A 12,223-nucleotide genomic window follows, 5' to 3' on the forward strand; every position below is an offset into this window, starting at 1 on the left:
TGTCTGTACCTCAGACCTGAGACTTTCTGGCATCCAGAACCTTCATAAATGCATCTGTGATAATACTCTGCTTTGGCAAACATTCCATGAGCTTTGGGTATGAAGCAACTTGCAGAATTTTGGGCCAGATGTCTTGCACTCCTATGCATGCTGTGCACAAAAGCAAAAAGAACAGAAAATCCCCCATTTTTCTCGTATCTCAGTGAGGGCTGATGTGTCCTCACTCCTTTCACACGACTCAAATGCAGCTGGAAACAGGTACAGAAGAAGCAGAGAGAATTGGTATGGAACGAGGCAGACATTTTCCTTAAGCTAAATGCAAAATTTAGAGATTGATATATCCTGGCTAATCAGTTACTGTGCCCTTTCTAAACACAGAAACATAACAAGATGGGGAGAGAGGAAGAGACTGTGTGTTTGGAAGATGGAGACAAGGAAAAAGATGGTTGGGAGGTGAGGACTGGAGCTGTTGCACTTGGGTGATGGAAATTTTTATCCAGCCTACACATCTAACATTCATTTATTTTCATTATGAATATCTGGAGTGATTTCCAGGGCATTGTTAGACCTCTGAAGGAGGACAAGCAAGTTTAAATAACTCCTTTATCTCTCCTTGAAAAAATGAAGAAATTAGCCAAACTTATACTTGACACAAACTTGGTCACAACTGAGGGAAAAAAATAGATTTAAAATTTTTTCTAGCAGTAGTAAAATGAAAGCAAAACATGATTTTACACTGTATAAAAAATGAAATAAAGAAGGAACAATGAAAACCAAGAAAGAACAGAATTTGTGTCTATATGTATGTGTGTGTGTGTTTGTGGGTGTGTGTAAGTTTTGGATTTCAGGGATGCTTTGTTTACCCTTGCAATAAGAGGAAACGAACATGCTGCAACTGAAAGGCAGATCATATATTTTTCTGGTTACTTTGGGTTTTGTTCTACTCTGATAAAGATACTCTTTCGCTTGGTGCAGGCTGAATTTTCAGCTTTGGCCAAATGGGGGAGTGTGATTTTTGTAAGTCACTTAAAAAAAGCTGCCATCCTGGCTTCCCAACGGTAACCAGTGTACCAAAGAACTAAATTTCTGAAATGAAATTTTAATTTAGGTTCTTGCAAGACTGTCTCAAGCTCCTTGCTCTAGAAAATGGGCTCTGTAGTAGAGTTGAGTCGTAACCACCTGAAATTATTGCAACAGCCTCACCCTGATGCTGACCCTTTCCCACTTGAGTGGGCTGTTTCTGTGGGGAAGGCGCTGAGAAAACAGAGGAGAATATTCTGCAATATTCTGTCTGGCTCTCACTTGTGTCTCACAGCTCCCTCTTTCTCACACCAGAGATATTTGGCACCCTGCCACCTCCCTGTGAGTGCATTACTGCCTGTGGAATTTGGGTGCTCCTGTCATCACTCAGGCAGCGCTCACCCTCTGCTACACAGAAATCTGGAAATAAGTACAAGTGTACGCAGTGTGCACGTCCCACATCTCGTTAGTTCAAGTGCAAAGGCAGATACTCAGGCAGTTCTCATGTTGTCCAAGTCAATTGATACAAACTGCAGTTATTTCAGAGCTGTTTTTGCACATAATGATCGCTGTAATGCTTTCATGAACAGGATCCAGTATTCACACAGAATATTTCTAAGCATTGTATGACTTTATATTCAAATTTAGGATGCAGAATTGGGGAAATGAGGTATTAAACCTTTAATCAGAACGAGGCACTTTGCTTAATGGCATTTCAACTCAAAACACAAATACAGAACACAGCATTTCCCAAAGAAGGTGTTTTATCAAGCATGATCACGTCTACAGCAATTATGCTAAATACCCTAATTGCCTGCAGAGCTTCCTAAATCTTTTCATTTGGTCCAAATTCTGTTTTAAGGAAGATGTAATTCTTCTGCTCTGTTTTTGCTAAGCCTGTTAATGGCTGATGTGTCTGGAAATATTTGGCACAAGGAAACTACATTGGCTTTCTCTAATCACGGCATCAGGTTGTTTGGAAACACTCAAGTAGCCACAGTTTTCTGTTTGTGTTGTGCTTCTTGACAAATCTTACTCATCCAAAACCACAGGAGAGAGAGCTGCCACCAGGAAAATGGACAGAAGTTGACAAAACCCTGGAAGATGCACCAGAGCATTCAGATGACAACGATAAAAGCTGCCATGGTGGGAAAAAGAAGCACCATCTTTAAGTCAGTCAACTACTTTTGGGGCATTTAATCACCTCTAAATATGATTAAATATGTTACTCCATTTAAAAAAGGCTATGTAATCTAATACTACAGTAATTGTACTGGTTTTTTTGGTCTACTGCTTTTTTGTCTGGTGGGACAGTTATAAGCAAACTAAGGAAATTTAATCCACTGAAGCAGCCATGCTTTTGTGGTATAAACCTTCTTTCTTCTGGAATAGTATTTTCATAGTAATTACCAGTGGTTCAACATCAGACTAGAAAGATGTTCAAGTTCAATTTTGATCAGGGTGCTACCTGGCATTTTCTGGATTATTAAGTATTAGGGATGAAGGGAGCACTCGTGCCACACTTGCAAATCAGCAGCAGTTTGGAAGGCAGGGTTAAGAGTTAAAATGATCTTCAAAAATTGGAAAATCACCCACTGAGGGAATGAGACTAAAAAGACAAACCAGGAGCTCTGTTCCAAAGAGATGGTATCTACACACGGGATAAGAACCAATTGCTGGAGTGTTTGCAAGACCTTTTCCAGACCAAAAAAAAAAAAGGATAAAAAAATGTTAACTAAAGGCTAGAGAAAAAAACACCAACCCTCAAAACCAAAACCCCTCCAGCTTTTTGGGCAAGTGAAGATAAACAGATAACATAGTGCAGGCCCCAAAATAATGAAAATACACCTGCAAAGTAAAAAGAGATGTAACAGATCACTTGTACTTTGGTAACATGCCGGTAAGATTTAGGTTAAAAACAGTGAAAATTGAAAATAATTGCAGAGACAGTGAATGAAAACTGTTTAAGGAGTTAATCTCCACAACAGGATGTTTTTAATTACAGGTCAGACGAAGTTTTCTTAAGAGTGACTCCAGTGGAGCTGGAGTTACATTAAATAAAAGAATGGACCACTGAACCTGGTCAGTCCTTTCTAATAATTCAATAACTTTATGATTTCATGGCAAAGAAAGAGTGACTCCTATAACAAGAAGCTCAGTTCTTATCTGGTTAATCCTTAACATCACTAAAAGTATTCCAAGTTCTGTCATTCACAGCCTAAAAAAGAGAATATATTTATTTAATTGTGCAACCTGAATATCTGTGGAATGGGAATTCTATATATGAGCACATGGGAGATGAAAAGCTGTTCAGATGGGAGACACATTTTTAAACCCTTCAGTCTTTGAATTACTGGGAATTTTTTCCACTCTTATGATCAATGTTACCTGTTCTTTGCATAAACTCAGAAAAAAACCCAGTAAATCTGTCAGGTAATTGGGAAGGAAGTAAGGAAATTTGCTGTATGTTCAGAAATAATGCAATGGTTCATGATCACAGGATCAGAGCTGCATCAAATCCTTGCTTTAGTGTCATTTAGGGGCCATTTTGTAACAGCAAGTGGATTTTTATTGTTTTTTTGTTTGGTTGTTCTTTGGTGGTTTTGTCTTTGTCTTCCGTTTGGGGTTTTTATTTTTGGTATCTTTGTGGGACATTAATGCAAGATGAAAAACTGGGATCTCTGACTTAATATATGGATGTATAATCTACAAGAAAATGGCATTCAATTGGAAATTTTTATACAAGACATCCAGAATTTTATATGCAATAATGTGGCTGGACAATTTGATGACCTGGGTGAATTCAGTACCTTAAAAGTAAATATAATTTTAATGCTGTCCCAATGAACAGGAAAAACTGTACCAAACTTAGTGGTGTGAGCACTAAAAAAAAAAAAAAAAAAAAAAAAGGAAAAAAATTGTTGAGCAGGTTTAAATCCATGCAGAGCTGAAATTCCACTGAAAGCATTAAAAATAGACCATTTCAAGCAAAATTCCCTGTAGGGGCAATTTTGTGAGACAGGCAGTTTAATTTTTCCAGTTTAATTTTTCCATGGTTCTCTGAAGTATTGAGGTATTCGTAATGCCCTGGCTGTTTCTGCAATATCTCCTTCACTTTTTATGAAAAGCTTTAGAAACTCAATACCAGCCCAGATACCTACACTAACACGAAATCTTTTGAAAAAATCCCATTCTTATTCTGAGAAGCCCTACATCTGAGGCACAATTCTTCCCCTTCATCTGTCAAGAGCTTGAGTCTTACTTTTAGCTACTTCTATGTATTTGTAACCACTTGTGGATTTTTATTAGCCGAGCTGTTCAAAAGGATGTTAACTTTGGAAGACAGCAACAATAAAGACCGTAGAAATGAAGTGGGATTGGTGAGAAATTGTGAATGTGTGAAGAGAGGAGCTGGGCTGTAAAGCTGAAGGGGGAGAAGAGGCAGGAGGGTTCAGGCAGGTTCAGCCAGCTGGCAAGAACTAGTGTGCCACGGGGAGAAAAAGATAAAAATGGTCCACACAGGGATTGCTCCGCTTCTGCTGGGTTACAGGTAAACTCTATACCCTGTAGCCCTGAAATCCAAAGAGTGTAAACACCCTTTTAGAAAAGCGAGGTGAGCTACAGCAAGGAGAAGACAGCACGGCAAGAAATAAATCTAGTTAATTCAAAACAGAGGTCAAGCGTAGCTGTGCAGATTTACACCCAGGGTTTGTGTTCATTTGTTCCTGAGTGTGGGAGGGATGTGCAGGCTGAGGATTCAGGGTGACATCCTTCTCCCTGGAGCCAACGGGTATTTGTCCTTTGACTTAGTGAGGCCGGTCACTTTGAAGGAACTGTGCACATCAGCGCTTTCTACCTGACAGAAGGATATTAGACTGAGAGAAAATAGATGAGAAAACAGCTTTTAATTAACAAACATGAGTTGTTCGGAGGAATATGCTGACTGTGGGTTTCTTTTCCCCCTGTCTTTGTGGGATGGAGAAGTCAAACCAAAGCTGCCCTAGTCTTGACCTTAGAGTATATCCAGGTTTTAATTGTGCTCAGCACAGAGGAGATCAGGTTCTGTGAAGCATCAGTCTGAGCCTGCCAGCTTTAGTGCTCCACCTTCCTCTGCCTCAGCTTTCTTCTTTATTTTGCTGAGCATTTAATCCTGTGGCCTAGACCTCTTTTCCTGTTCTCTGTTTTTTTTTTTTTTCCAAGAGTCCAGTATTTTTTAAAAAAATTAATCTGCTCCTGCCCTTGCCCTAAAGCTAATTTACAGTTCCGAGATCACCTCATGTGTCATAGGCTTAAAACTAAAAATCAGATGGGAAATAACAAGATTAGAGGAGGACTATTAAAATAAAACTGCCTGGGGCAGTGGGGTTCGTAGCCTAGTCTGGCTACTAGGACTCAGATGGCTAAAAAGAAAATGAAGACAAAGAATTTTTCTAGGGAGATGAAAGGAATCAGTGTATAACCCAGCAGGAAAATCTCTTTGAGAAAAAAAAAGGAAACATATAAAAAAGGGGTGAAAAAAATCAGTAGAAGATTATTAATAAAAGCATAAAAGCCACAATGTTACATTATTTCCAAACAGCACCTAAAGAAAGCACCTAAAGAAACTGATGGGATTTTCATTATCCTACTACTCCAAGTTCCCCAGAAAGGGACAATCTCAAATGACACAGCAACATGAAACATGAGATGGGATAATAGGAAAGGGAGTTGATTATGTTTTATAGTGTACCATATGCAACAAACTGGAGCTTGAGTTGCTTTCTGCGACATCCACACCAGGCTGCAAAATTGTGCCTGAGAATTTATAGGGAGCATTCATCCAAACTAAAGGAAGTGATTTCCTTCTAAAAAATGATGTATGCTGTACCACTGAAAACCTGTATGAGATGATTCTCTTGGGTTTTTATGGTTTCAGCTGTTGCCTCAGAACTGCAACGTGAGAAATACTTGGTACCCTCACCATAGCTAGTAAGGCACGCCGTCCTCTCTCACTGTGAGGAAGCTCTTACATTTGTACAAGAAGTAATTTCAATATAAAGGAAGAAAGCACTATAGCTTGACAGATCCTTTTGATTGTCATCAAGTGCAAGTTGTAAAACCTGGGAAAACCTAATATTTTGTCTGTTAGTTAGGATGTCTTTAACACCTGGAATGTTTTTAATTCCTGGTGCATTAACTGTAAACACAGGTTAGGGGTTGTGCACTTGCTATAGTAAATAAAAAGAGGTATGACATCTTGAATAATGCTGTCAATTGCCATAGGGTGACAGAGAAATATCCTCCATGTCACCGGAATTCTTTCCTTGCAGATTGTTTGTGCTGAAGTCAATTTTCTCAAGGGGAGCCTTTAATTACAGAACCTCCTGGTTTCAAATTTAGCTCCCTCTAAATGTGTGCTGCCGTGGTTACTTCAATACACTGGGAATGAAATCTGGTCCTGGCTGAAATCAATTCCCAGACTCCCATAGATTTTTATGGTGGCAGGACTTCAGCCAATATGATTGCAAACAACATTAATCCCCCTGCTGCACATTTCCTTTTGTTGGCTGATGGGTTGCCCAAGTGGTTTGTGTAGGCTAAAAAAAAATTATCAGGAGGAACACAGCAGTTGCTGTGGTAGTAAGCGCCTGGGGAGAATGAGGAACAAGAAGAAAAAATAAACCAGAAGGTGACAGAAAGAAAGAAAAGAGTTTTGAATGGTTTGGGGTGCAAGTAGGCCATGAGTAATATTTGTTTAACCTGACCCTAGACATGTACATATTAGTATGAGGAAGGCCAATAGAAAGATGTGTAGGATTGCCAGGATTTTATGTGTCCATATTTTTTTAATCTGCTTCCCTTTCAGAAACTGATATTCCAGTTGGGCTGTGCTGTGCTTCTGATACTGAGATCCACCCGAGAGATCCAAGGCCTTAAAAATTATTTTCTGAGGATTTTTGAATGAGGGGCACCATCTCCCTGGTTGCTGTGGGCTGATCTAAGAAGTATTCAGAGCTGGAGGAGAAATATGTTCAGCTGGAAAAATGGATTTCAAAGCTGAAACTTCTGTTCTTTGTAGACCACACAGAAATGGGGACAAATAATGCAAATTGACACATAGGATATATCTGCAAAATAATTTTAAAACCCCTGGTTCTAAGATAGTAGTTGTACCATATTCCTAGTTTCCTGTACACCGTTTTTATGGGAAAGACTTCTATAGAAAGGGTTGCAGATATTTTCATTTAGCCAGACACTGGTGCAGGTGTAGAATTTTCACCTGTCCAGGAATGTGCTGTAGGTAAATTTAAAAACCTTTTGGATTTGTCAAGACTTTCATACATCTGAATAAACAGCAGCTTTACAGAAGCACAAATACATGTGATGGGAATAAATATATTCCCAAAGAAATTAGGAGTAGGTTTTATTTGAAAAGCATTCAAACAGTTTTTAAACCACTTCAAATAGAACTATGTAATAGAAATCCCCAATTCAGCATAAAGAGACTGGGACATTATTCATATTTATAGTCATTCCAAAATAATGTTACATAAAACTGTGAAATCAATGGATTGTCAAAAAATCCTGTTTGTTTTTGATTTTTTTAAATTAATTGTGTGTTGTGGGGGGTGTTGTTTGTTTTTTTTCTGTAGTGGTTTTTTTCTTAAGGATGCATAGCTTGGTTCTTTCATAAGATTTTTTTTTTTTCCATAAGATTTTTTGCAAGAATATTACCTAATAGTGTAACTATGAAATAAATTAGCTTTTTCTTGTGTCTAATTTTTCAACAAACCTTGATCTGTCTACAGTTTTCTTTTCTCTTCTTTACCTAGAAGTCCCCTGAAACTTTCTGATTTCTTTCTTGTACAGCTGATTCAACAGTTTAAGGACTTTTGAGAACTGTTGAGGCATTTTGAGGGCCCTTGGCAGGGGGGGTCAAACTTTTAAGAAGACCAAGACCTGCTACATTTGTGTGGATATTTTTAGATGTCATTTTGATTTTATAGTCCTCTGCTGTTGTTACAACTCTGTTGCAAAATCCAGACAAAGGTTTCCACACAAAAAGCCCATCTCCATTGAAAATGATGAAGGGACCCATCTAAAATCACCCATTCTGTGATTCTGTAATTCTGTGAGATAAGACTGCTGTGTTATTCCAATGTTCTAATGCAAACTTGTATTAATGAAGCAGAAGCTTGAAACTATTTAACATAAAAGAAGAAAATGCAGAATCATTTGTTTTCTCCATCTGGACAAATCTGCAGGCTAAATGTGCCCTTTTTCTGTACATATTTTGTCTATTCTGAGCAAAAAGCATCAGGAAAGAGCAGCAAGCATAATCGGAAATTCATGCCTACAATTTTAAGAGATACTATTCTTGTGTGTTTGGGGATATATCTTCTTTGCTTCATTTCTTTTCAATAGAACAATATATTTGGCAGACACACTCTTTTACTCATGGTTTGTCAAAAGCAAATGAAGGAGATGGGATGTATGAGGAGAAGGAAATGAAGTAGAAAGACGTTTAGCTAATTACAAATCTGAGCTATCATCTCGAAGATAATCTCCTCAGCTTCAGTATTTTTAACTGCAGCATCATCATGGTTTTATAAGTCCATATCACTGTAGGTTTGGTGGTTTTGGTTTTTTTAATATAGGAAAATATTAAAAAGAATGCGGGTGTATGATGGAAACACAGGTTTTCCATTGGTAATCTCTTATTAAGGACATTAAACCAACATGTAAAATTTCCCCATAATCATCAGGATTTGTGTCAGTCTCTGGGAGATCTGTATGGAGCTTGTAGGTCACAACATTATTACACAGAAAGGGATGCATGTGGCCGTGTAAAACACATATATTTCAAAATCTGAGATTCTCTAAGGTGCAAAGCATTGAATATGTAAGATTCAAGGAAAGGCCTAATGTAAAATCCCAGATTTTTGTGATTTGTGAAATTTGGTAACCCTTTGCATCTTACTGCTTTCAATTAAAACTATTTACTACTTAACATTACTAAATGGCTGCTTTTATTGCTAATCTTTTGGAATAAAACAAAAAAAATCCCTCTTATCAATCCACTCACCAATAAAGAGGTATGCAAGTACCTTTTTCCTTAGCAGTAAGAGCAAGTCATAATCATGCCATAAAATTATGTGCATAGTTTAAGGTGTCACACATCAATATTTAAGCATGCATATCCAGAAATCTAAAAACACAACTTTGGCTGCATCAGGTTCAAAATGCTAAAGAATCGAAATTCACAAAGCAAAATTAACATTTCCCACCTTTTGCTCTGCTACTTGGGTATTCTAAAGGGCTGTGGTGTTATTTTTGTCATTCATGTTTTCCATGACAGAGTAGTGACTGACAGAGGAGTTAATTGCAATCATTAAAAATCCAGTAATGAGATTATCACGTTCTTCAACCTGGCTTTGCTTCTTCCTGTCCTTGACTTCCCAGGCAACAGTGGCCAACCTTTCTTTGGTATTTCATATCACAAGTGCTGAGCCTTCACCACTGCATCTGGATCAAAGTGCTTCAACATCATCTAGAATGTGCCAAATCTTTCCATTTTGTGTGGATTGTAAAAGAAGTAAAACTAAAAATTAAACCCCCACCCTAAAAAATAAAAAAAAAACCAAAACAAAAACACCCCCAAAATGCCAGAGGTTTTGGCAATAGCAGTGATAGAAAATGTACATCAACCTGGTGTTTTCTTACCTTTATACTGGAGTGTCAAAACAATTATTTTCATGACTAGCTTGTAAAACTGAAGGAAAAAATCATAGAATCCCAGAATGATTGGGGTTGGAAGTGTCCTTAAAGATCTTCTTCCACCCCTGCCATGGGCAGGGACACCTCCCACTGTCCCAGGCTGCTCCCAGCCCCAATGTCCAGCCTGGCCTTGGGCACTGCCAGGGATCCAGGGGCAGCCCCAGCTGCTCTGGGCACCCTGTGCCAGGGCCTGCCCACCCTGCCAGGGAACAATTCCTTCCCAGTAAATTTTCTACTGGTCTGTTGGATCCGTGTCCTTTCTAGGTCCTTCCTTGCTGTGCAGAAGGTAGGCCTGGGTCTGTTTTGGGAATGGTCAGACTGAATGCTGAACTCTAGAGACACCTGAAGAAATTTGTTCTCCAGAAGGCTGGGCACACCACATATGAAGACTAAAGAAGTGGGTGGCCATTCTGCAAAATTTTCACTTCATCTAGGTTCTGTTTCATAATTTAAGCTACTGCCTCTTCCCATATTTCTGTAAAAATGCTGAGTCTTCGTTTCTGGTGTGGTTTTATGCTATTTTGAACATGTGAATTTACAGTGCGGCCGCTGCTGTGTAGTAACCGTGTGCAAGAGGTAAATCCCTTGTCAAAGCAAAATAGCCAGCTCACTTTTTTACTGGAGATTGATACAGCTCTTATTTCTCTTGTGTAGAGCAGAAACGTGGAGAGCTGCCAAGAAATAACTGGAATTCTGTAAGCCTGTGGAGTGATTTATATTGCCATGGGTACCTCATTACATCTGTGCCTTGAGTCTCATCTTTGGGTAGTGACATCTCCCTCTATCCATTATTTCCCAATGAAAATGCTCCAAAGTGAAGAGTTTTGTGCTCAGCTCAGGAAACTCACTGCCTCACAGCCAGTTGTGAGGGTTTAATTGGAACCTAAGCACGTCCTAGTCCACGTCAAGGGTGTTTTTGTCCCTGTCATTCCTAAAACAGATGAAAAAGGGAACCTTGCTCAGGCTTTGGTACAGTGCTTCCTCCTTTCACCATTTTACCCTGTTTCTTAGAAAACTGTTGGCCAACTGGAGCTGCTGGCAGAGCTTAGATGCTGCAAGACAGACTATATAATGGAAGCAAATTTTATGTAAAATTAATAGCTGGCTGTACTTTCTTCTTCCTTTTTTTTTTTTTTTTTTTCAGTTTACAACCCAAGTAGTAATTGAATTTTTCCTTCAGTTCACTTCTCATTGTTTCTCATTTTGGATTTTTATTACTGAGGAAGGAGAAGATATGATTTAGAAATTACAGTGTGAAAAACTGGTTGATGCCAACAGCATATTCAGCATTGCTTTTGTATCCTAAAATACGCTAAAAGTGAATTTCTGCTTGCCTTCTATTTTGTTATTTCAAGCTGGACATCACAATTTGGTCAGCTGGGAAATCCACCAATATAATTCTGACATTGTATCGTCACTTCAACAGGCACACTCTGGGATTAGTTTAATTTTATTTCAGTTTATTATTCATCATTTCATCTCCATAGACTTGCAATGACATTGTTTTGTCTTGATATTATAACATAATCTACATATATTTGCATACAATAATCAGGCATTGATTGAGAGTCTCAGGCAGAAATTGTGCAAGCTCTGAAGTACCATCTCAGATCAAAACGTGTACAAAGTTTATTTCAAATGTAATTTAAAATCTCTGGACCTTTAACTGATTTCTCCTGGGATCAAAAACTTCAGAAGCTGAACTCAAATCTTTAAAATGTATTTTATACTATCTGTGCAATCTTTACAGAAGTTATTAACTTTTATCAGTTACAATCCCTACTTGTGTCTAAATAGAGTAATTAAGCCATGTAGGGCTCTAAATCTAATTATTCCAAATGATAACTGAAATAAGAGCCTTATGAATATCTGAGCCCAAATTTTCTTCATCAGTTTGGCTGTTTCCAAAAATTTTGTCTGGAACAGAAAAACCTCAAACTTTTTATCTCCTCATTAGAGTTTTTCCTGCTTGCCCCTGTAATTTTTCAGAGTGTTTATGAAGGCAGCTTTTACCAGGGCAACAGACTGGTAAATCTTTTGGGGAAATGAAACACAGGACAAAACAGAACAAAAACAAATCAAAACAAACAAACAAAAAAACCCCCAACCAACAAAAAGTAACCCCAAACCAAACCAACCAACCAACCAACAAAAAAAAAAATCCCAAACCAATGACAACAACAAAAGACATTTTATTGTGGAGTACTAATTCTATACTGAGATTGAGGCACAGACATGCTGAATCGAAATAAAAATTATGATATGTTGTTGTAATTAAGAGTTGTAGCTCTGAATCCAAGGGGAAATATATTCCACCTTTTTTGCATTTGCAATGCTGTGATAAAACTTGGATCTGATGGATCTAACTTGGATCTAAATGGGCAGGATCACAAACTTCTGTCATTACTATATTAAACTGCCACTTAACAAAGGTGAGCAGATATTT

Source organism: Aphelocoma coerulescens, unplaced genomic scaffold, assembly GCF_041296385.1.
Source record: "Aphelocoma coerulescens isolate FSJ_1873_10779 unplaced genomic scaffold, UR_Acoe_1.0 HiC_scaffold_125, whole genome shotgun sequence".
Taxonomy (NCBI): Eukaryota; Metazoa; Chordata; class Aves; order Passeriformes; family Corvidae; genus Aphelocoma; species Aphelocoma coerulescens.